The following is a 24,368-nucleotide window of genomic DNA, read 5'->3' as shown; positions in this document are numbered from 1 at the left end:
AAGGGGTTATTTTTTTTTAAGTTTATTTATTTATTTTGAGATAGGGAGAAGAGCGGGGGTGGGGGGGCGTCCCAAGCAGGCTCCACACTGTTACATGAAATGCTACGTGTGACCTGAGCTGAGACCACATGAAACGCTTGATCACATGAAACACTAGATGTGACCTGATCTGAAATCAAGGGTGGGACGCTCAACTGACCGAGCCACACGGGTGCCCAAAGAGTGGTTATTGACATAAAGCCTTCCCTGGAGATATTAAACACTCATCACTATCTACAGTGTTATATGATCTAACAAAATATGCAAAGTGATATGCAACATAAGCTGCTTTTGTTAGAAGAGGGTTAAGAAGTATTCTTTTATGCTTAATTTGTGTTCCATAATAACAATGTTTTTAGTCCACCACATGCATATTATTGATCATTTTTTAACATTGTCAATTATATGGTTTTGTCTGCTTTGTTGAAGGATTTGTAAGTTAGAATTTGTCATTTAATTATGGCTGGTGTATTTTGCCATGTATTTGTCTATCTCATTCAGTAGATGAGAGACATTATGAATAAAAACAGTTAAGATATGAAATGTCAATTTTCTATATAATGTATGTCAAACAACTTCGGGAAGTAAGCTTAGAGCCCAAGAAAGTCTAAGCATCAACCCTATACAGTGGTAACCAAGTACAAACACGAGTGAAACAAACACACATGGACTGTGTTTAACATTCCTCCATAACAAATTGAGAATTAATTTTGGAGATGCCCCTGGGCAACGGGAGTTATATGTCTGAAAGGTTTGCAATTCTTTGTTCTTCTACATGGATCTTAAAGTCAAGAAATTAGAAAATTAGGAACGTAAGACTTTTCAGAGTCAAAAATCACACGTGGCTTTCAAATAACAGCCAGGATCTAGTCTTTTAGACTAGCTCCTTAGTTTTTATTTTTCAAGTGAATATCACGATAACTCATTCTCCATTCCCTGAGGACAGAAGAGCTGGCACCACATACACTTTCTAAAATCAAAGTTGGGGCTGATAGTGGAGATCATAACTGTCTGAATAAGGCCAAAAATAATCATACTTCAGGATACTCTTGAAGTCTGACATGGCTCTAAGAATTGTCAGGCTATAATAAAGATTGATGAACGGAATTTAAGCATTCTTGAAATGCAAAATAAACTGTAAATAAAATGTTTGACATTTTCTCCCGGAAGTCTTGCTGAAAAAGGGTTTAAGTCTCCTTCTTATATTAGAGATCAGTCAGAATGATATTTACAGGATTAATCAGCTCAGAATACGCTCAATATAAATATATAAGGATGTTTCACATTTGTATGTCACTTCTCACTCTTGAAGTACTTTAAAATAGGGGCGCCTGCGTGGCTCAGTCGGTTGTGCGTCCAACTCAGGTCATGAGTTCAGTTTGTGAGTTCGAGCCCCGTGTCAGGCTTTATGCTGACAGGTCAGAGCCTGGAGCCTGTTTCGGATTTTGTGTCTCCCTCTGTCTCTCTGCCCTCCCCCGTTCACGCTCCGTCTTTCTCTCTCTCTCTCTGGAAAATAAATAAACATTAAAAAAAATTTTGCAATTTAAAATAATTTAAAATACATAATTACTAAATTCCAATTTCATTTTCCAGTGGATTCCACATGCCAGCTGTTGGTGTTTCAGGTAGATGTGCAGGTGGGCTCAGAAGGTGGTATAGATTTGAGGAAACAAGCTTCAGAGTGATTCCGTGATTCTCTGGTCCCCTGGCTCCTGGTCCCATCCACTAATATCCATTACTGTGTGCGTTGTGTCCTTATTTGTCACCTCACAGCTAACTGCACCCTGGGAAATACAGAGAGAAGAAAAAATTACTAAAATCAGAACTTAAAAATTTTAAATTTACAGATGCGCTTTGTATGTTTTATATTGGCATTCAGATTTACATTTTTATGGTATGCATTGTAACTCTTTAATTTTACCCTTGGTTAAAGTAAAGAGTTAGTGGAATTGATCTATTTGTCCGGGTTATTAGGGCCATGGACTGGTTATATTTGAAGAGAAGAATTGTGTTTTGAGTTGGGGGGAATATAAACACAGATGGCATTATATTTCAGGCGGTTATAACTGAATTCTGTGTTCAAAATAGAAGCCATTAAGTAAATCCTTTGGTAAACAATTCTCAGGAGAAAAAAAAAAAAAAAAGAGAAGCTTTAAAGTGTTTTCCCCCACTGAATAAAGGAGAATACATTTTCAGGATTTCCAGTAATTGTTTAAGATTTGAAAAGAGTTCTTAACTCCACCCAAAGCTTTTTTTTTTTTAAGTTGTGGGGGGAAAGGAGATAGAAACAAAATCATTCCAAGAATGCTTACAAAAGTTCTTTCATGCACATGTTTTCAAATATTGCTATTTTGGAACACATAAACTACCTTCTTCTCTTCCAAGTATCCAGGCACATTCTTGCTAAAATCATTTTAATCATCTTAACAGAAAGTTAAATCTTTGTCCTTATTAGAAAAGTAATAAAGAAGAAAGCTGTAAACACAATGGGATGTAATGTATCCTAAATGGCTAATTTTATAAATTGGTTATAATTTGCTTTCTATTTTTGTATGTTTTCAAAATAGAAGCTATCTTGGCTCAGCTTAAAATGAACTAAAAAGAGTGCAAAGTACAATCTGGGTCATTCTAAACTGTTCACAAATCAGTAAGGTAATGTGCAGTCAATCCTCATCGCTGAGGCCCCTCTAAAATAATCAGAGAGAAGTGTTCAGCCCTAACTCTGTTTCCTTCAACTCCCTTTTCTGTTTTACAAATGAACCACTAAGCTTCATTTGTAAAGAGATCCCAAGAGCTAAATTTACCTTTTAGTTGAAAAGGCTTACTTACGTTACTCAGGTCCCTTGTTTTTAGACATTTTACATTCTAAATATGAGTTAATTTTGACAAATAAATTTAGATTCGACATCCCCACATTTTTTTTTCTTTTTTCAGTTAGGAATTTTTTTAAGTTTATTTATTTATTTTCAGAGAGAGGGAGAGAGGGAGAACATGGGTGGGGTAGAAGCAAAGAAAATTCCAAACAAGGCCCACACTGTCAGCACAGAGCCTGACACAGGGCTTGAACTCACAAACTATGAGATCGTGACCTGAGCTGAAATCAAGAGTTGGACGCTTAACCGACTGAGCCACCCAGGCACTCCTTCAGTCAGGAAGTTTTAATTTTACATGTGTCTCCTGAAAAATTTTGAAAATTCAACTTTTAAAATGGCATATCTACTTTTTAATTGGAGTATAGTTGGCATATGACATTATGTTAGTTTCAGGTGTGCAACATATTGATTCAATATTTGTACATATTGCAAAATGATCACCACAGTAAGTCTATTTTAAATAGCATATTTATTTTTGATCATTATGGTCACACGTACTAAGTTCAATATAGAAAAATAGTCCCATTTTCCAGAATTTAAGAATGTTTTCACAGAAGTCAGCATATACTATGTAATCAGTTATTTACAAATACATATTGAGTGCTCATTAATTACTCTAGCAGTACTGAGCTAGGTTCTGGGATCCAAGGATGAATAAATGATATACCTTGACCTCTAGGAACTCACAATCTCATAAGAGAAGAAAGTGAAGAACATTTAATTCTGATTCAGTGAATTAATCTATCAAGTGTTATTGGAGGGCCAGGAAGAGAGAAAACAGCCAAGTCTTTGTGTGTAGTGTTTGGAAAGAAATGTTTAGGGAAAGTCTCATAAACATGAAATTGGATCAGAGTATTGAAAGATATTTATATAAATGGACAGCCAAGAAAGGGAGGTACATTCCAGAGAGAGACGGTCACTTGCGAAGGCAAAGATATAAGAATGGAACCGGTCAGTTTGAGAAAACCCATGTTATTCAATGTTGCTGTAGAAGGAAGGTTAAACTTTAAATATAACATACGAATAAGTAGGGAAGACAAAAGATAGGTCCTTACGTTCACATACTTTTAGTGGTCATGCTTAACAAAACTGAAACAAAATAATGTATTATTTTTCTTGATTAAGATAGCTGGTTTTATATAGAAATGACATACTCTTAGGTACTACTATGACAAAGGACATGGGTGAGAAGGGTACCAAATGGACATTATTTTATTTATGCCATAAAGAAAGGATTTGGAATAAACACTTTGAGATGTTGCGCTATTTAGAACAACTTATGACAGGATACGTGACCTTGGAATTATTTCTCCCTTTTTGAGACTTTTTGTCATCATGAGGGTAATTACCTGAAGATTAAAAGCCTCACTGTGCTTGAAAATGAGAATTGGGTCAACTCAAGAAGTAAACAATTTCTCATCAAAATGATCCTCAAACATTTCATTTAGCCACTCTTCCCCGTGAAAAATAAATATCCGTGATGAATATGAAAAGGGATATTTCAATTTTTTGCTGCTGATGAAGTTTAATTGACATGCCTGAGGGAGAGGATCCAGCATAAAGACGTGGTTTGTAGAGTACTCTTTAGCATTGGAAGAATTCAAGGGGATAGAGGGTGCACTTGAGCGGCTAATTACTGTCAGTAATGGAATAAAGTAAAAACTTTACTGGACGTGAAGGGAAACTGCTATGTGAGTAAAAAAAAGTATTGTCTGGTGTCGAATAGGAGCCCAATAATGCCTAGGATGGACTTAGTGAGCCCGATAACAAGATGTAAGATTTAATCCTTTTATTCAGAAATAGGTATTTGCTTTTCCAGTATGCCTCTGTAAAATACAGCTCTGCCGAGGGATTCCTCAGAGCACCATCTGGCCAACACAAAATCCCCGTGGGGAAAAAAATCAAGAGGGAGAAGTAATAATGGAGATCCTGGTGGGATTAAGTTTCTTTTCTCCTCAATGAAATGTGAAAGAGGTATTGCCCACAGTTTTGCAAAGACAGCTAATAAATATCACCACTGTGATTTTAGAACCATGTTACGCACGAAAGCAAAACCGAGCTAAAAGATAAAGGTTTCATATTTTCAAATGGCATTTGAAGCGCATGCTCATTAAGTAGCTGAACGTTCTGAATAAAACACGTGGGGCTCTTCAAATACTGACTGGGACATAATGTATTTTGAAAGGCCCTTTGGTATTGGGAACATCGTTTAAAGTAATTAGAATAAAATATTCTTAGTACTTCGATATGAGAAAAACAACTCTGAAAGGTGCTTACTGAGCAAACCAAAGTTGGTGGGGGGAGGGGGGAGGGTCTTACCTTTAGTATGACACAAAGATAAATAATTAATATAATGTTAAAACAAATATGAATTTGGCTTCAAATGTAGTAACAAATTTTGTTTGATTAAGAATAACGTCAGTGTGTCTCAGAAGACATTTCTATTTTATGGGTTATTTTATAAAGATGCTTATACAATAAACATCTAGAAATCTAAAACTCTTCTCTGTCAAGTCTTACATTCTATTTCATCGTAATTGCCTCTGTAAATTAAGCTTCAATGTCAGAAACATAATTTGTGTTTAGAAAGAAATGGATGAAGTTTCTAGAACATGTTCTCAGGAATTTGTGTCTATAAATATGTAGAGAGAGATTCTGTGTTCTACACCAGGTTCTGGGGGATAGAGCCTTGAACCAAACATGGTTCTTGCCCTTGAATTATTTATAAGCTACTGGGGAGCATAGACCTATAAAGAGATAGTTTAAGCTACTGGGGAAAGTGCAAAATGCAGTGGAATTAGGGAAGAGAAGCTTTTAGTCCAGTTTGAGGGTTCTAGGAAAGCTTCTTGAAGGAGCGTAATTCTAAGATTAACCTCGAAAAGAAAAGCAATTGATAAAATGCATCGCTTACTTGGAGTTAAAAGAAAAGATTTAGCAAGCTAAGAATACAGAGGAAAGTCTCTTCACCTTATAAATCTCTCAAAAAAGAAAAATCTCCAAAAAACAAAAAAACCCTATGTCAAACACCAGACTTAGTGGTACGATATTATATATAACCTTTCCCTTTAAAGCCATCTGTAAGGCAAGCTGGCATCTAGGGCTTCTATTCAGCATCCTGGTCAGTGTAACTAACAAGACAAGTTAAAAAGAGGTGATAAGAATTGGATAGGGGGGAGCTAAGTTGTTATTTATTAATGGTATGATTGCCTGTACTCTTCAGACTATAAAAATGAATGAGAATTCACCAAGATTGCCGTATATAAGCTCAGCGTACAAAAATTAGTGCATCCCTCTATAGCAGCAACATTCAGACAATGTAATATGTATGTGTGTACCCAAATCTCATTTATAACATCAAAAATGATAAGATACCTACTCAGAGATCCAGTAATAGTATATGCATGGCATTTATGGAGTAATATAAATATATAAACATTTTGAGAGAAGAAAGAGAGAGCTACAGAAATGAAAAGATCTTTCAAATTTTAGGTGTGAATATTGTAAGGATATCAATACTGGTATATGTCAGTTCTTCCTGAACTGTATGTAAATTCAGTGGAATTCTAATCACAACCCACAAGACCATTCTTTTTGTTGTTGCTGAGTTTGATAGACTGAGTGTAACGTTTTCAAAGGGTAGCAAAGGGTGTAAGAAAAAAAGATATGAAGAAGAACAAAGTGAGAAGACATGCCTTGGAGACATCAAGATTTATTAGAAAGTTATAGTAAATAAATTGTGTGATATTGGTTTACAGGTAAACCAATAGAATATAGAACTTAGAAATTGACTCATATATATATTGGGCTTTGACAGATAACAGATGGCCTTACAGACCAGTGGAGGTGGGTGGGTTATTCAATAAATGGTGCATTAGCTATCCATATGGGTAAACATTAAATTCGCTCACTCCATCACACCGCACCCAGAAGTCTATTCGTTCCTATTGGATTAATTACATAAATGCAAGAAGCAAACATTTATCGCTTTTAAAAAAGGGAGACAATGACATTATGGTATCAGGATAGGAAAGAGTTCTCAAATAAAAGGTAAAAACACAAGTACAACTACTAAAACTAAAAACCAATGAACTGTATACATTTTAAAAAAGATTTTCATCCCCATGACTTCTTTATTTTGTGACAGGCTGTTTGTATCTCTTAATCTTAACCCTTAATCCACATGGCCAATGTGTGTGCACAAAAAAAATAGCAGAGCAGAGAAGTGGAAGGGCAATAAATGTACAGAAGATGCTCCACCCAGCGAGCCAAAGCTGGGAAATGAAATACCATCTCACACCCCTCAGGCTGGCAGTGCTGCTCAGTGTGACATGAGCCGCTGTTCAGTGAGCCGCATGAGCCAAGGTGAACGGAGCTCCCATTGCTGCGGAAAGAACGTCACCTGTTATCAGCACTTGGGGAGCAATTTGACCAAGTACAGTAAAGATGAGTGTGGGCATACTTTGGAGGTTAGCAATTCCTCTTCCACGTATATTCCCTACAAATTTCCCAAGTATGCAACAAGATTTATAATACTGGCAGACATGTTAAACTAGCAAAACATTGGAAGCAACCTCAATTTCCATCAGAAGAAAATGGATCCAGTATATTCATACAATGGAACGGGATACAGAAATTACAGTGAATCCGTGCATGTTGGGGCACCTGGGTGGCTCATTCGGTTAAGCGTCTGACTCTTGGTTTCGGCTCAGGTTACGATCTCATGGTTTCGTGAGTTCAAGCCCTGGGTGGGGCCCTGTGCTGGCAGCACGGAGCCTTCTTGGCATTCCCTGTCTCCCTCTCTCTCTCTCTCTGCCTCTCCCCCGCTCATGCTGTCTCAGTCTCTCTAAAAAATAAATAAATAAGCTTAAAAAAAATCCGTGCATGTTAATGCATCACTATAGTAAATCTCAAAACTGGTAATGCTATGTGAAAAAGAGCTAACAGAAACAGACTGTGCAAAACATGATACTATTTGTGTGAAGTTAAACACATAAAATAATTCTGTGCATTACTTAGGAAACATGGGCATGTGGTAAATGTGTAAATATCTGAGGGAGCGAAGGGTATACATGAATTTGAGGATTTCCCAGGACTGAGGGATTTCCTGGAATGCAGAATTTTCAGTGCCACAATGCAGACAGCCCTTGGCAAACTGGGACAAGTTGGTCGCCTAGACACCATTGAGCAATGAACTCAATTCTGCTACCGTGTGGAGAGAGCCTCAGATCCCAGAGGCGAAGGCCTCCATCGTACAAGGCATCCTGCCACTTCAGCCACCAGGGGCAAGTCCAGGTGGCCAGCTGTGCTTCTGACCAACCAGCTACAGATTGATGAATTTGTTGGAGTGGCCCGCAGAACCCAGAGAAACATTTTACTTGGTTATAAAAGGATCCAACTCAGGAACAGCAAGATGGAAGAGTGCAAAGGTCAAGGCCTGGGGAGAAGACTCCGAGCTTCTGTGTCCCCCTAGCAATCTGTTGTCCTCAACTCTCTGTGTGTTCACCAACCAGGAAACTCTCCAAACTCTGTCCTTTGGGGGTTTGATGGGAGCTTCATTCCAGAGGCATGATTGGACTCAGTCTCCAGCCCCACTCCCCTCCCCAGAGGTGGGTGGGTGGGACTGAAAATTTTCCATCCCTTATTACCAGGTTGGTTGCCCTGGCCACCAGCCCCCATCCTCAGGTGCTTTCCAAAAGTCACCTCTTTAACCTAACAAAAGACACCTTTAGGAAATTTCAAGCACCTGGGGAGCTCTGTGCCAGAAATAGAAGGAGGGCCAAATATAGATTTCTTATTATAAGCCTCAACAGCCCCTCGTTATCATGCAGATTCTGGTTTGGTAGCTGTGGGGTAAGACCCGAAATTCTGCAATTTTCACCACCTCCGATGGGCTGTCGACGCAGCCCAGCCTCCAAGCACACTTGGGTAGAGGAGGCTGGCGTGACTTGACAACGTCCTAACCTATGGAATGAAATGGTAGAAGAGATTAGGACTGGAGGACTGCAGGCATGCGGGGGGCTAGTGACTGGGGCTAAAAGAAAGAACAAGCCCACATTTAATTCTGGAGCTCCTGCTTTGGATGATTGGGTGGATGGTGTGCTGGAACTAATAGGAAATATTCAAGAAGTTTCCGAGAGGGGAATTAATTCCATTTTTAATATGTTGAGTGGCGGGCCAGTAGGGGAGCAGCGGTAATAGACTTTATAGCCTATGGGCTCAATTCAGTGGGTCTTCAAATGGTGAAATGGACTAATCTGAACTCCGTGGGAAGCCTGGAGCAGGCACAGATAGATTTGAGAGGACAAAGCCTAGAGGTGCTGGTTGAAAAAGGTGTAGAGAGAGGTGTATGAAAGAGAACAGCAAGCCAACCAGAGAGCCCCGGGGAGATTCGGGAATACGCTGTGAGTTCTTCCCTTTCTATATTTAATCAGTCTTTTGAAAAGTGTTCTACATCTATTTCAGCCTCCCTTAGAGTGTTTTCTATCCCTTTGATATTCCTTTGCCTCTGTGTAAATCGATCTGTTCTTCACGAATCAGCCTGACTATACCTCCCGTGGTGGGGACCCTAAATGTCCTTATTTTCTCCTATGTGCTTTTTGTGATTTATTATCTAAAATATATTAGTTTAAATTAAATTAATTAAATTAAAAATATATTAGTTTATTAATCTTCAGAATGGCCCTCGTGACCGAGGTATTGTTAGTCCTGTCTGTACAGATGAGGAAGTTAAGCTCAGAGCTGGGTAATCTCTCTAATTTTATACAGCTACCGTGTAATGAGCTGGCACTTAAAACTGTGTGTGCTCGACGTCTTACTGCTACTCCCCACTGGCTCCGGAAGATCTGAAGATTTCAAAAGGGATGAGTAGACACTACTCATTGCTGTAAGACCTTATGGAGACCTAAACACCGTACTTTGGGGAGAGCGCTTTTTTACCCCTAACATCTGGATTAAATTCCCTCCCTTATGCTGCCATAACATTATCCTTTCTCTACTCTGTTATTATTTATCGCTTAGCTCAGTTTCCAAAGTTATCTTTCTGCCCTTCCATACTCTAGACCCTGAGAGGGTAAGAAGCCAGTGTGGCAGTTTACCATCAAAGGTAGAGGGGTGGAACCAACTGAATGATCCATAATGGGCTGTTTTTGTTTTTGTTTTTTTTAAGTTTTTATTTATTTTTGAGAGAGAGACACAGATTGGGGGAGAGGCAGAGAGAGAGAGAGAGAGCGCGAGGGAGAGAGAGAGAATCCCAAGCAAGCCCCATGCTGACAGCAAGGAGCCCAACGTGGGGCTTGAACCCACGAAACGCAAGATCATGACCTGAGCCGAAATCAAGAGTTAGATGCTTACCTGACCGAGCCACCCAGGCGCCCCATAATGGATTGTTTAAATGCAGGTCAGTCCTTCATGTGCTCCCGAAGAACCGGATATATTGTGGGTTCTACACAAATATGTATCACCTGGATAAATACAAAACAAATTCGGAAATGTTATTGATTTCAGAGAATTTCTTTTCCTGGAGTATAAATCAGGTGTCATTAATGGAATGGTCTCTATGTAACCATGCATCAGTTTCTACTCACACCGTTTAGGATAAATTATAATCAGATGATAGGGATCAGACTTTGAAGACCGATTTGATTATGATGATTTGACCTCTTGTCACATCTCTGGTGTGAGTGTGCTCCTTCCAGGATGCCAGCCCATGATTACTAAGGGAACAGCCTCCTTGCGACTCGAGTCACCTGCATAATTTGGGGAGATAAAATGTTTTGCTGACAAAATTGAGGAGGGAAGAATTAGGCACACACGGTGCTTTTTACGGGATTATCCTGGGCGAGTTCTGGTGGGCAGCTATGGGCCAGAACCCATGTCTCCCGCCTACAAAATGTTAGGATGAACACATCCACAGCTGATGAAAATTTCAGAGGGCAGTGATAACCTCATAAAGTGTCATAGGATTCCAACTGAAAGGGCCACGGGTGAAAGCCTCGACCGTTTAACCCATAGTAACTCAGAGACAAATGGAATTTGTAGTTTCAGTATTCATTTGTAAGGAAAGAGGAAGAAGAAAGATCTGACACGTAACAAGAATGTTTTTTTTTTTTTTATGCCCCTGCACCAATCTGCCAAAAATAGAGCAAAACATGACAAATGACTCCAAGCATACTCTGTATGAATTCAGGCTGTTAAAAAAGGTGGGCAGAACTATATCTCCCTGAGCTGCATTTTGCAAAAAGTTAAGTGCCGCCTGTGGTTGCAAATAATCACCTGCGCAGCGTTGATACAACATTCTTTCTCTGCAGACACCAGGAATAATATAAGGTCAACCTCCAAAGTATTGTACGTGAAGAAATACTTAAATGTATCAAGTTAGTGGTGAAAACGCCACTTGACAATTGCAATCCTGAGCCATACGTATCCTTACGTTAAGCAAATAGACCTCTTTGCCCTTTGCCAGGTGGAATTCAACAGAAAACAATTCTTTGTGATTTCTCTTAACTGTTAGTAGTCTTAGTGATAGGAACTTGTAGAAGAAAGACCAAGAATGTTTGGATTCACAAAAAAATGCATTTGAGTTTCTCTTGCTCTTATGCTCTGCAAACTTTATTCTCCTAATGTCACCGAGCCTGGGTTTATTAATTTGTAAAGAGGGAACGGTAGTAACAACTTGCCTACCTCTCAGAATTTAGCTAAAGGATATATTTGTTATTAAAAGCATTTAGAAAGGGGCGCCTGGGTGGCTTAGTGGGTTGAGCATCTGACTTTGGCTCAGGTCGTGATCTCATGGTTTGTGAGTTGGATCCTCGCATCAGTCTCTCTACTGTCAGCATAGATCCTGCTTCGGATCCTCTGTCCCCTCTCTCTGCCACTCCCCGCTTGCTCTCTCTCTCTCTCTCTCTCTCAAAATAAATAAATAAACTTAAAAAAAAACATTTAGAAGAACTGTGCACATTTTCCTGTCATTAATGAAAACATCGGGCTTTGCAAATCTCTGGAGTTGAGAAGAGAGAAGCAAAGTGACTTCTCCAAGGTCATTCAGAAATCCATGACTGATCTGCAAAGTGAGTGCCACTTTGGGTGTAAGACCTCCTTGGTCCTCCAGGCCAAAACATAGGCTTCTGCCCTCAGGAAAGCACCCTCAGCCTTGAATGAAATAAACGACCTTTTTAATCAAACGTGATTACCATCTCTTAACCGCAAAATCTACTAATTAAGCACAGTGTTCTGCCGCCCAGCAATTGCTAAAAGCGTAATACAGCCCAGAAAGTCATGTGCGTACGATAGACAAACGCTCCGTGTTGCCCTAGGCTGACCTATGAATCAGAGAAGCCAACTCAACACTGGGGTAAGGAAGTCCAAATAAAAATATATAAACCTGATTTATTAAAAAAGCACACAGGTAATAGCAAATATCGGGGAGGCAATGATTTGTTTTACTAAACTATTCCTTATAGGGTTCCAATTAATTCCCCTTTCAAAATTTATTTTACTCACAACTTTTCAGAAATGTATATTGTACATAAGCCTGGTTCATCTCTGTGGATGACATGTCAGTAATTAATACACAAAAAACGTGTTCTACCTGCTGACCACTTAGGCGCACGTGGGTGGCTCAGTTGGTTGAGTGTCCGACTTCGGTTCAGGTCATGATCTCTCAGTTCGTGGGTTCGAGCCCGGCATCGGGCTCTGTGCTGACATCTCCGAGCCTGGAGCCTGCTTGAGATTCTGTGTGTGTGTCTGTGTGTGTCTCTCTCTCTACCCCTCCCCAGCTTGTTCACTCTCCCTCTCTCTGTCTCTCTCTGTCTCTCAAAAATAGATAGACATTAACTGCTGACCATTTCAACAGTGATCACAGTACTCTATAGATCTGAGTGTGCCTTTGCATGTAAAAGCTTAGAAATGCCCTGATTAGGCTTTTTAAAAAATGTCTTAATCAGCAGTAAGTTAGTGCTTAAAAGACAAAAATTAAAAAGGCAATGACTTGCCTCTGATGATATTGTACATAACCTACATTTGCCACATCGCCAGATTGAAAATATTTTCAGTGGTAACGAGTAAATGCCAGATGGTATGCTGAGTAAAAAGCCATTGATCATGGCAAGGATCAGCTGAGGTCTATCAGTCCTAAAATGAATTCCTGTGTACTCAGTTTGTTGGCTTGAAACAGCCAGCTTATTGCACATGCTATATATTTCGTTTCGCGTTTGTGGTACAATCGTTTCGTCTCACTACCTTTCATGGCAAGGATTGGCTCCAGTTCTGGGGGAGACACAGAAAGTGTGCTCCACTCTCTGCCTCCCGCTGAATGCAGCTATAGAATTGGGGTGGGATGCAGGAAAAGCCCTTTCAGGTGTATGGAAAGTAAACAGTAGCAAACAGATTGGGGAACAAGACCAGAATTCAAAGTACTGCCTAACTAGCCATGAGTTTACCAGTTGTTTTTTCCCCCTCTGTTTACTCCACTCTGGACTAAACGTAGCCCAGAACACAGAAGTAGCTTACACGGACAGTCAAGTAGATACAGCAGAATCTCTCCAGCTAAGTATCCGAGGACTCCGCGTGCCGGAAGACCGTGGGGGAAAATACCCCGATATTTTTTCTTTGCTCTGCTCTCTTGCGTAGCTCCCAAGTGATCCTTTGGTTGCTGCAGCAGGGCCAGGGGTAATGGCAGCAGCAGGAGCCTAACATTCCAAGAAAGGGGAATCTTCCTTTCTGATCAGAGTGATGTTATACCAGGACGATGGGGCAAATCCCCACTGCTTTTCTTCTGTCTTCGTCCTCCTGGGGTCCACCCTGGCTATGAGCCCACTTGTAGAAACGCGCAGAGAGCAAAGTAAATAAAGCCCATTTTTTTGACCAGAGAACTGCAAGTGTTGTCCCAGGGAACCAGAAAGTACCGGTGAGATCTTTGTGCTCGCTTTGGCTGCACACGTACTAAAATGGGAACTATACGGAGATTAGCAAGGCCCTGAGTGAGGGTGGCATGCAAATTTGTGCAGCGTTTCATTTTTTTTTTTAATGCATGGCTCCAACCCTAAATGGTATACACAGAACTTGAGAGCTGAACACAGACAGGCTAGGCAACTAGCAACTAGATCCAAACCTGACTGCAAAGGCTCTGGAAATGGAACTCACATTAAAACCACAACCAACAGTCTGACTGAAGCTTGTGGTCTGAATTGAAACTGGTTGGTCGCCTGCTGAAACAAAAATCTCAGAATTCTCCATACACGTCACACCAAAATCCTCATAGCATAAGACTCAACGTCCAGGATACAATTCAAAAGCACCCAGCATACAAACAAACAAACAAACAAACGAACAAACAAGGAATCTTAACTCGAAAGGCAAACAGTCCTCAAGCAACAGACAGGTTGGAATTCTCTGACAGAGCCTCTAAAGCAGCTATGATGAATAGGACCCAAAAAGTAAGGACAAACACTACTTGAAATTCATGAGAAGACTGAAACAGAAAAAAGAAGGAAATAGGAAACCTGAGGAACCAAATGGTAATTTCAGAACAAAAAAAATTCAGGAGCTAAGGTTTAAAAGATTCACCGCATGGGCTCAGTAGCAGAGTAAAGCATACGTGAACTTGGGGACAGAGTAGTAGAAATTACTCAATCTGAGCAACAGAGAGAAAAAATATTGAAGAAGAAGAAAAGAACAGAGTCACAGGGAAAAGTCTAGCATTGATGTCACAGAGTCCAAGAAAAGAGGACCACGATGCTTAACACTTCCCAAGTTTGGTGAGAGAAACCACATATTCAAGAAAATTCAACAAACTCCCAAGAGGCTAAATTAAGTTTAATTAAGTAGAGAAAATAAGATCTTGAAAGCAGCTAAAAAATAAGCAACAAATTACCTCCTGAAGAGCTACGATTTGAAGGAGTCCACATTTGTCATCAGAAACCATGGAGGACAAAGTGTCAACATTTTGTGATGTGATTTATGTGATGAAAGAACAGAAAGATGAGTCCACGCTTCTATAACTAGCAAAAATATCCTTCCGGAATAAAAGCGAAATAAAGATATTTTCAGATTTTTTAAAGTCTATTTACTTATTTTAAGAAAGATTGGGGGGTGTGGGGGGGGGCAGAGAGAGAGGGAGACACAGAATCCGAAGCAGGCTCCAGGCTTTGAGCTGTCAGCACAGAGCCGGACGAGGGGCTCAAATCCACAAACGGTGAGATCATGACCCGAGCTGAAGTTCAACACTTAGCCAACTGAGCCACCCAGGTGCCCCAAGACATTTGCAGGGTTAGAAAAACTAAGAAAATATTTAGCAGTCAGACCTGATCCAAAAGGATTGCTAAAGGAACTTCTTCAAAAGAAGGCAAATGATGCCGGAAGGAAATTTGCAATATCAGAAAGGAAAGAAGAGTACAAAATTGGCATGTATTTGGGTAAATATAATAGCGTAATTTCCCCCTTTTGAGTCCTTTAAAAGATGTTAGACTGTTGGATGCAGAAACATACACATTGTAGGTTTGTGTTTTCAGTGGAGGGAAATGCTATGCATAACACAACCATAGCATAACGCGGAGAGATTAAGGGATCTGTAAGACAGTGAGGTTCCGCCTTCCAGCTAAAGTATAAAAGTGATTCTCAGCAATGATGAAAAGTATGTGTTCTGCAATCCTGAGAGCATCCACTAAAAAAAGTAAATAAAAATAATTTAAAAATAAACAAAAAGCAAAAAAAAAAAAAAAAAGAACCAAAGCAAAAACCTATAGCGTAATACAATTAAAAGAAGGCAGGAGAAAAGGGGAATTGGAATGAAAAACAAAGAAAACAAACAGAACGTAAATAATACATGAGAGACCCAACGTATCAGTAATTACATGGGTGGTCAAAACACATCAACTAAAGGACAGAGAATGGTTTTTTTTTTTTAACTGACAGAAATTTGTCCTGTCTACCTGATACTTCAACTACAATGATATAGGTAGCTTAAAAGAATGGGAGGAGGGAAAATGGGGAGATGTTGGTCAAGGGGTACAAAGTTTCAGGTATACAAGATGAATTAAGTCCTGGAGATCTGCTGTGTAACCATGTGACTATAGTTAGCAATACTCTATTGTGTGATTGCTAAAGCCATAGATCTTACATTTTTCTCAACACACACACAAAAGAGAAAGGTAACTGTGAGATGAGGGATATGTTGATTACCTTGATTGTCGTGATTAGTTTACAATATATGAAAATATTGAATAACCAGGTTGTATACCTTAAATCTATGCAATTTTTAAATTAATTATCTCTTAATACAGCAGGGGAGGGGGGAAATGAGCTATCAAGCCATGAAAAGAAAAAAAAAAAAAGTAAAAGGATAGAGAAAATACAGACCGTGCAAACTTGAACCAAAAGAAAGCTAGTGTGGCTACATGAGTGTGAGACAAAGTAAAGTCCAGAGCAGAAAGTATTACCAGAGACAAAAAGTGATATTGCACAGTGAGAAAAGGGCCCATCGATCAAGAAGACATAACCATCAAAAAGAGAAATTCAAACTGTTGATGTTTGGTTTCTGTAAACAGCAAATAGACTCATTGTTTGTTGCTGAAGCGCATCTTAGGAGAGAGCAGTGTGTGTCTCTTGACGTACATACAGGGTTAGATGAAATTATTTGCATTTTCCCTTTGTTCACCTTTTTTCTTTTTAATTATGAGTCATGTCAGCGAATTGTAGATAATACCATGGAAGCTTAGATTTACTGTATTCTAATTCTAAACCAGCCTAAAACTTGGCAATTCCTGGCATTTTTATGTGTAATCACCTCAACTAGGAAATGAGATATTTAAGGAGGTGCCCCACACGTGTAGCGCACCAAAAACCCGTCGCAGTGATGGCAGAGATATTAATTTAATGGTACCAGATGCAGGGACGCCTGGGTGGCTCAGTCAGTTAAGCATCTGACTGCAGGTCATGATCTCACGGTTCGTGAGTTCAAGCCCCACATCAGGCTCTGTGCTGACAGTTCAGAGCCTGGAGCCTGTTTCACATTCTGTGTCTCTCTCTCTCTCGGCTCTTCCCCTGCTCACGTTCTGTGTGTATGTGTCTCTCTCTCTCTCAAAAATAAATAAACATTAAAGGGGGAAAAAAAAGTACCAGATAGACAGAGTGCCCTGCAGATGACGTGAAAGGAAAATAAAGACACAAGCAACAGAAAATGAAGAGAATCGATAATTGAATTTTGTGGTAAAAGTGACCACAATAATGAATTTCAACTTAGGCTTATTAAGAGAAATACATTACTTCATGAAAGGTAGAAGAGAATTTCGGAAAGAGAAAGAATAGAATATTAAAACCAAGAATCTAATCAGTGGCAGACTTTCCCAACTATGTTCGTACATTTAAAAAAAATTCATTAAACTATTTAAAAGAATGATCTTGGCTTTTCTCTTCTAATCTAAATATTTATGAGAAAGGAGAACTCACCAGGAACTCCAAGACCCAAAAATTCATTCCTTTCCTGGTGCAGGAAGAAAGTAGTTCATGAGGGAAAAGAGCTTATCCTGAAATGATTTATCCAAAGCCAGTAAAATCTGTTCTACTTTTCAGATTATGCTATTAGGAAGACTAACCCCCAGGTGTTTCCATTAATCGATAGTATGATTTAAAGACCTGCACAACTTTGTAGGTTTTTTTTCCCCCGTGCTGCGTCATTTATTTCAAATAACGCTTTTAAGGGGCGCCTGGGTGGCGCAGTCGGTTAAGCGTCCGACTTCAGCCAGGTCACGATCTCGCGGTCCGTGAGTTCGAGCCCCGCGTCGGGCTCCGGGCCGATGGCTCGGAGCCTGGAGCCTGTTTCCGATTCTGTGTCTCCCTCTCTCTCTGCCCCTCCCCCGTTCATGCTCTGTCTCTGTCTGTCCCAAAAATAAATAAAAAACATTAAAAAAAAAAAAAAAATAACGCTTTTAAGGCTATATTAGCATACAAGAAACAAAAACGTATTTATCCATTTCTTAAATCACACCCAAGCTTTTAAATGTCTTGCAGTTGTAAACACCAGACATTAATTATGTCTGTTCATAGGAAAGTAGAGATTTCACAGCATTTACATTAGTTTATTTATTTTTAATTTTTTAACATTTATTTGTTTTTGAGAGACAGAGGGAGACAGAGCATGAGCAGGGGAGGAGTAGAGAGAGGCACACACAGAATCCAAAGCAGGCTCCAGGCTCTGAGCTGTCCGCACAGAGCCCGACGCAGGGCTCCAGCCCACAAACCTGAGCTGAAGTCATGACCTGAGCCGAAGTCAGTCCCCTAACTGACTGAGCCGCTCGGGCGCCCCTACATTAGTTTAAATTAGAGGTTCCTAAACTTCAGTATGCATCAGAATCACCTGAGAGTGCTTGTTAAAACTACATTTTTCCTAGGACCTAATGCAGAAATTCAGGTTCAATAGGTCCAAAATGGGAGCCAGAAATCTATATTTTTATTAACCAACAAATAGCCCTTGGGCTACACTAGTCTAAGTTAACTATACCAAAGTACATTTCATTTTGGACTCTACTATCCTGTTTAGTTTTCAAATTAAGAAATAGAATCGAATTGTCATATAACGAACCGTAACTTCTTTGCCTTTATGCAGACTTAATAAAGACAGTTCAAATAACTATGGTAAGTGTTTTCAGGAGTATTTATATTGAAAATAAAAGGCTATAAAGCTTTACTTAGGTTTGATCAAAGTAATTGAATAGAAGGAATGACCAATGACTTCTTGGTAAGCCCACAGCAGTCATACTTACAGAGCTTTTACCGTTACCAACAGTAACGGATTATAAAATGGGGATAATATTAGACTCTGTCCCATGGGTGGCTACGAAGAATAGATTAGTTTGAACTTATGGGCCACTTAGAACAAGAGCTAGTGCTCAATAATTTTTGGCTACTATCTCTTCTTCTCCATCATCATCAGTTATATGCTCCGTGTTGGGCAAAGCAGGTAATGGCATGAGCGTGACACAGAAACTGTGCTGGTTCAAACATTTTTTCCTTGGCAAAGAGAATCAAAAACGCAGGAATATAAATACAGTCTTCACCAGGAAAGGCCAAGACCCTTAGCTTAAATGCTGCACGTGGGAGACCTTCTCTTGCTCTATTGTAAGAAAAATAAAAATGAGTCTTTGCACCTGGGGTTCCCCATCTAGAAAAATGTACCCTCAGCCTTGCTCAGCTCTTGACTTTTGGTAGATTATGCTTCCTTCTGCATTGCCTAAGTGCTGGGGAGCTGGCATTTCCACCTGATGGTTTTTGTGCCTATTTATTTATTTATTTATTTATTTATTTTAAGGTTTATTTATTTCTGAGACAGAGATAGAGCCCGAGTGGGGGAGGGGCAGACACAGAATCCGAAACAGGCTCCAGGCTCCGAGCTGCCAGCACAGAGCCCCACGCGGGGCTTGAACCCACGAACCACAAGATCATAACCTGAGTCGAAGTCGGATGTTCAACCGACTGAGCCACCCAGGCGCCCCTGTGCCTTTTTAATATCCTCTGAGGCAGCCTCCGGCCACAATGAGCTTCCTGCCTGAGCTGGGCAAGTTATTTCCTGAGCATCCATTATTGTTGCTGGAATACTCAGTCTGAGCTCAGTAGAATCTATGGTGGCCCTAATGAAGCTTTCTTTCTTTTTTTTTGCATGGGCCCCTTCATTGCATCGAAGGGGGTGCATTTTTGTAGCACTTGTAAAGTAGGATATTTTGACTGTTTCTTTTAAGACCACAATCTTTCCACTTCAATCACTTCTCCCTCAGGGGCTTTGGAATGGCTGTACCATTTTAGGGACCAGCTGGGAGGTAACGGGAATTGTAGGATATATTTTTTCTAAGTTTAGTATATATTTATGTGGTTTATAGTCACTTCCATATATAGCTGTAACTGTTAGCCATTTCTGTATAGGAACGCTTCCCCCAAATGATCAAACAGCCCCATCCATCATGTTAGAGGAAAGACTGCATTATCTTTCTCTTCTCTGTCTAGGAAAAGATATTACGAGTTACTGTTACATGAAAAGGAGCTCAAAGAATTTGCAGCCACAAAATGTAGTAAAACATAAAGGAATTTGTTCTGCTGAGTTGTGTCAGTCAGTTAATCAAATGTATCTTCTGCAAAATAAAGGGTCCTCAAAAGTCTGCAAACTTCAGACTTCAAGAAATGCTGATCTACCTACCACTGGTTTTTGATTAACTGACCTGTCTGTACTCCGTAGTCCTATTACTTTTAATTTTTAATTCATGATATTGTAGAACTTTTCATAACCCAGGACTACATACATCATGTTATAGCAGAAACATCAGTTGCTGTTATATTATTACCATTATTAATTATTATTATTGTTATCAATGCAATTATTGGACCTTGGGATGAGGGGAGGGGGATATATTGAACCAAACCTGTTCGATAATAGGAAGTGATTTCCTAAAGTCATTTTGTATTTATGTTTTATTTATAAATTTTTATACTGTATTTTTAAAACTACATTTTAAGAAAAATCAAGAGACTTAAAGCACATAGAAATATTATCCTAACTTTTTCTTAAATTAAAAACTAAGCAAGGGTGCCTGGGTGGCTTAGTTGGTTAAGCGTCTGACTTCGGCTCAGGTCATGATCTTGCAGTTCATGAGTTCAAACCCAGCGTCAGGATTTGTGCTGCTCACAGCTCAGAGCCTGGAGCCTGCTTCCAATTCTGTCTCCCTGTCTCTCTGCCCCTCCCCCCCCCCTCAAAATAAATAAACATTAAAAAAAAGACTAAGCAGATCATAGTTTTATTCATATATTTACTGAAATTGTGTTCTGTTTTAATAGTTACAATTTCTTCCTGCTTTATTTTGTTTCGGAAATCTCTAATATCTAAAGGTAGCAAGGTCCATCCCATGTCCATCTAAGAAAACACCTAATGTCAACACTTATTCAAATTATTTTAAAGTATCTGTTTAAGCTTTCATTATTGAAAAGTGAATGAGGTGAACCATCTTTCACTTTGTTAGGAGTACCGAGTTAACCAGGAGGTAGAAACTTCACCATAGAACTGTTTGCATGTGCAATCACTCACTCACTTTGCTATTTGGGAATTAACCTTCTGGTTGCTTCTTTGTAAAAAAAAATTTTAACGTGTGTTTATTATTGAGAGACACAGAGAGAGATAGAGCATGAGCGGGGGAGGGGCAGAGAGAGAGAAGGAGACACAGAATCCCAAGCAGCTCCAGGCTCCGAGCTGGCAGCACAGAGCCCGACGCGGGGCTCAAACTCACGAACCGCGAGATCATGACCTGAGCTGAAGTCGGATGCTTAACCGACTGAGCCACCCAGACACCCCTACCTTCTAGTTGCTTCTTAGTATCTTTCAATAAATAAATGTATATATAATTTCTAAATTATATAAATATTTATTTAAATAAATAAATAAATAAATAAGCTTAACTTGAGAGCGATGTGGGTGGGCCCTAGAGATGTGATATTTGAGCAGAGAAATAAAACCAAATGAGGAAGTCAGCTAGATTAAAGAATACCATTTCACCAGGTGGGAGGCAGATCTGGAGACCCTGAAAGAATGTGATAAATGAGAAAACAGAACTTTAAAAGTAACGTATGTTGAAATAGTGCAAATATCTTGTATTTGTAATAAAATTTATAATTTTAACATAGAATTGTTTTCCAAATTAGGAATTAAATACAGACCAGAATTCATAGTACAGAAATGTCGTATTAATGTCTTCTGGAACATTTAACCTGTTCTGAAATGGTTTTGCCATTTAGCTAAATTGTTCTTTTGGTGTCATTTTATACTCAAATTATAATTTATTTTATTCTCTAAATATTTAAACCCATCTGTCTATAATAGTAAAAATATATAAATAGATGCTATGTTTTAATTACAAAGTTAACCTTTAAAACCCATTTAAACGTTAAGCAAATTTAATAAAATTATCTTTCCTTCTGATCCTGTCATTAATCAATGTAACCTAAGTATCACCAGTATACATCACAATCTATACCCCTCAAAAGTGTCATCAGAGCTGGACCCTGACTACAAAGAGCTTATAAATTTAGTTGTGTAAGTCAGACAAGATTTATAAACATTGCATTCTTATGATAAACATTCAGCTAATAAATCCTAAATAAGTTTTGATTTATAAATCCTTTCATTGCCCTTGAGATTCTAGGGACTGATTTATGAGTCAGTATGCTAAAATCTATAATTTGATCAGGCATAAATCTTATTCTGTGACTTCTGTTTTAGCCCGTAATTCATAAATCCTGGTCAGTGTAGGTTTTCAGTTTTCTAAGTGTTCTGCATTTACAGTGGGTCTCAGAAGTACATATTTTAGGGTGTTAATGATTAAAAGGGATAATTTGCATATAATTCGATTAAACAAATACAGCAGCTGAATAGAACTTGCTCTGTATTCTAGGGAGTGAGTTTATAGAAATGAACTCTAAACTCAATGATGATTTCAAAGTATTGTAGCTGGAAGAACAATAAAATATTAAAATTAAAGTCATTGTTGACTGTACCTGCCAGGGTAGGATTGGTGTGCCAGAAACCATTAATTGTCTTCAAGTATCCACTCTCTTTTTCCGTAGTAATGTAATTTTCACAGAGCACAATATGTGCCCAGGATAAACACTACATTTCCCAGTCCTCCTTGCAGCTGGGTGTGACCATGTGACTAACCTACAGCCAATGGTACATGGGCAGAGGTGATAAGTACAATTTCAGTACATATACTCTGGCTGGAACGCAAAAGTGGTTCAGGTCCAAGTGGGGAAGGAAGGAGTGTAGCCCCCCGTACGACGCTATCTTTTGTTGTCTGGTACACTTATTCCATGACAGATAGATGAGGGAGAAAACAATTTCTAACATCCTAAGACATTAATTAAATCTCTGTTATAGCGCACATTTAATAAATATTAAATTTTATATATTTATGCGCTAAATGTGTTATTTTTATATTGTATATTTTATTTAAAAAATTCCGTTTGCCAGGAACTCTGCTAATCACTGTGGAAATACAGGTAAACATGATTCAGTCCTTGCCTTTGTTAAATTTACCCCTAAGTAGTAACTTGTTTCTTAACACTTGAATACACGGAATTGTTTGTAAATTTGTTTTCTGTTGGCTGGCAGAATATAAAAATATAATTAGGGTTTGTATATAAACCCTGTCTACCACCCTACTAAATTCACCAATACCTCACTTTGTACGGTAGTTTGGATTTTCCATGTAAAAAATTATCTGCAAACCGAGTTATACTTCTTCTTTTATGTGTATGCTTTTTTTTTTTTACTTCATTGCCCTAGAAATATTGAATAGAAGTTATAATATCTTCGCCTTGCTCCAGAACTTAGGAAGAAGCAACATCCATTAAGTATGACAACTGAATTTTTTTTTCATTGATCTTCTTTGTCAGATTGAGGAAATTCTCTTCTGTTCCTCATGATTGTGGGTTCAATTTCATCAAATACTTTTTTGCCTCTCCTGAAATGATTGTATGCTTAGCTTTCTTGTAATGGGAATTATATCGATTTTCAAATTTTAAACCACCCTAACATTCCCGGGAGTATCCCTACTTAGTCATGATTTTTTTAAAAATCTTTTTATATGTTTCTGGCTTTAATTTGGTAAAGACTTTGTCACGAATTTTTGCATCTATGCCCATGAGGGAAATTGGTCTGTAATTTTATCGCCTTGTAAAGTCTTGTTGTGTGCTCAGGGTTATACCAACCTGGTATAACAGCTGAGGATGTGTTCTTTCCATCTCTATCTGCTGAAAGAATTTTGTGAGATTGATTTATTTCTTCCTTAAAGGCTGGATGGAATTTTATCAGTGAAGCCATCTGAGTCTACAGTTCTATTTGGGGGAATATTTTTAATAATGACTTTAATTTTAATTTTTAATATTCATGAGGCTATTTAAATTTTCCATTTCCATTTATATATTTTAAAACATTCTTTTCACCTGAATCTTCAAATTTAATTTTATTGAGTTCATAATATTCCCTTACTATCCTTTACTATCTGTAGGATTTTTAGTGATAAACCTTCTTTTATTCTAAGTATTGCTAATTTGTATTCTTGTTCTCTTTCCTTTTTAAATTAGCCTGTCTTATCTAAAAGTTTTTCAATCTTACTGATATTTGCAAAGAAAAAAATTTTTTTGAGGATGGGTTTCCAAGGGTGATCTTTCAACAAATATTTTTTGAGCAGTCACATCTGCCAGGTCCTGGGATCCACACAGTCCCTGCCCTCATGGGCTTAGTTCCTGGAAGGAGCCCTGTGGAAAGTCTTGGAGAAACCTGAGGCAGTGGGCAGCTTCCTTTCCTTGGGCAGAGTGGCCAGGGATGTAAAGAACAGTGGCCTGGCTCTCAGACATGCCCTCTCGGCTAAAGAGGACTTAAGTCCCCTTGCCCAGATTCCATGTAGCCCTTCATTCCTTGGTTTTTAC

General features: G+C 38.9%; 1 protein-coding gene, 1 long non-coding RNA gene and 1 other non-coding gene across 3 annotated transcripts in view; 2 read left to right on the top strand and 1 right to left on the bottom strand.

Annotated features, from left to right (window-relative positions):
- CYYR1 (cysteine and tyrosine rich 1) overlaps positions 1-24,368 on the top strand; it is a 112,624-nt gene that overhangs the window by 6,677 nt on the left and 81,579 nt on the right. The gene's annotated exons all lie outside the window — the stretch shown is intronic.
- The window catches only part of LOC131512737 (uncharacterized), a 42,066-nt gene continuing 18,590 nt past the window's right edge, over positions 893-24,368 (bottom strand). Inside the window, exons 3-4 of the long non-coding RNA XR_009262273.1 lie at positions 10,263-10,372; positions 893-1,823 (exon numbers count right to left, since the gene is read on the bottom strand). This is a non-coding gene — a long non-coding RNA (uncharacterized LOC131512737). The remainder of the gene's footprint in view (positions 1,824-10,262; positions 10,373-24,368) is intronic.
- LOC131513286 (U6 spliceosomal RNA) lies at positions 13,827-13,929 on the top strand. Its single transcript, XR_009262512.1, has one exon. It is a non-coding gene; the product is annotated as a U6 spliceosomal RNA (small nuclear RNA).

The sequence above is a fragment of the Neofelis nebulosa genome, chromosome 5 (assembly GCF_028018385.1).
Source record: "Neofelis nebulosa isolate mNeoNeb1 chromosome 5, mNeoNeb1.pri, whole genome shotgun sequence".
Taxonomy (NCBI): domain Eukaryota; kingdom Metazoa; phylum Chordata; class Mammalia; order Carnivora; family Felidae; genus Neofelis; species Neofelis nebulosa.
This window is presented reverse-complemented; position numbering and strand designations above follow the sequence as displayed.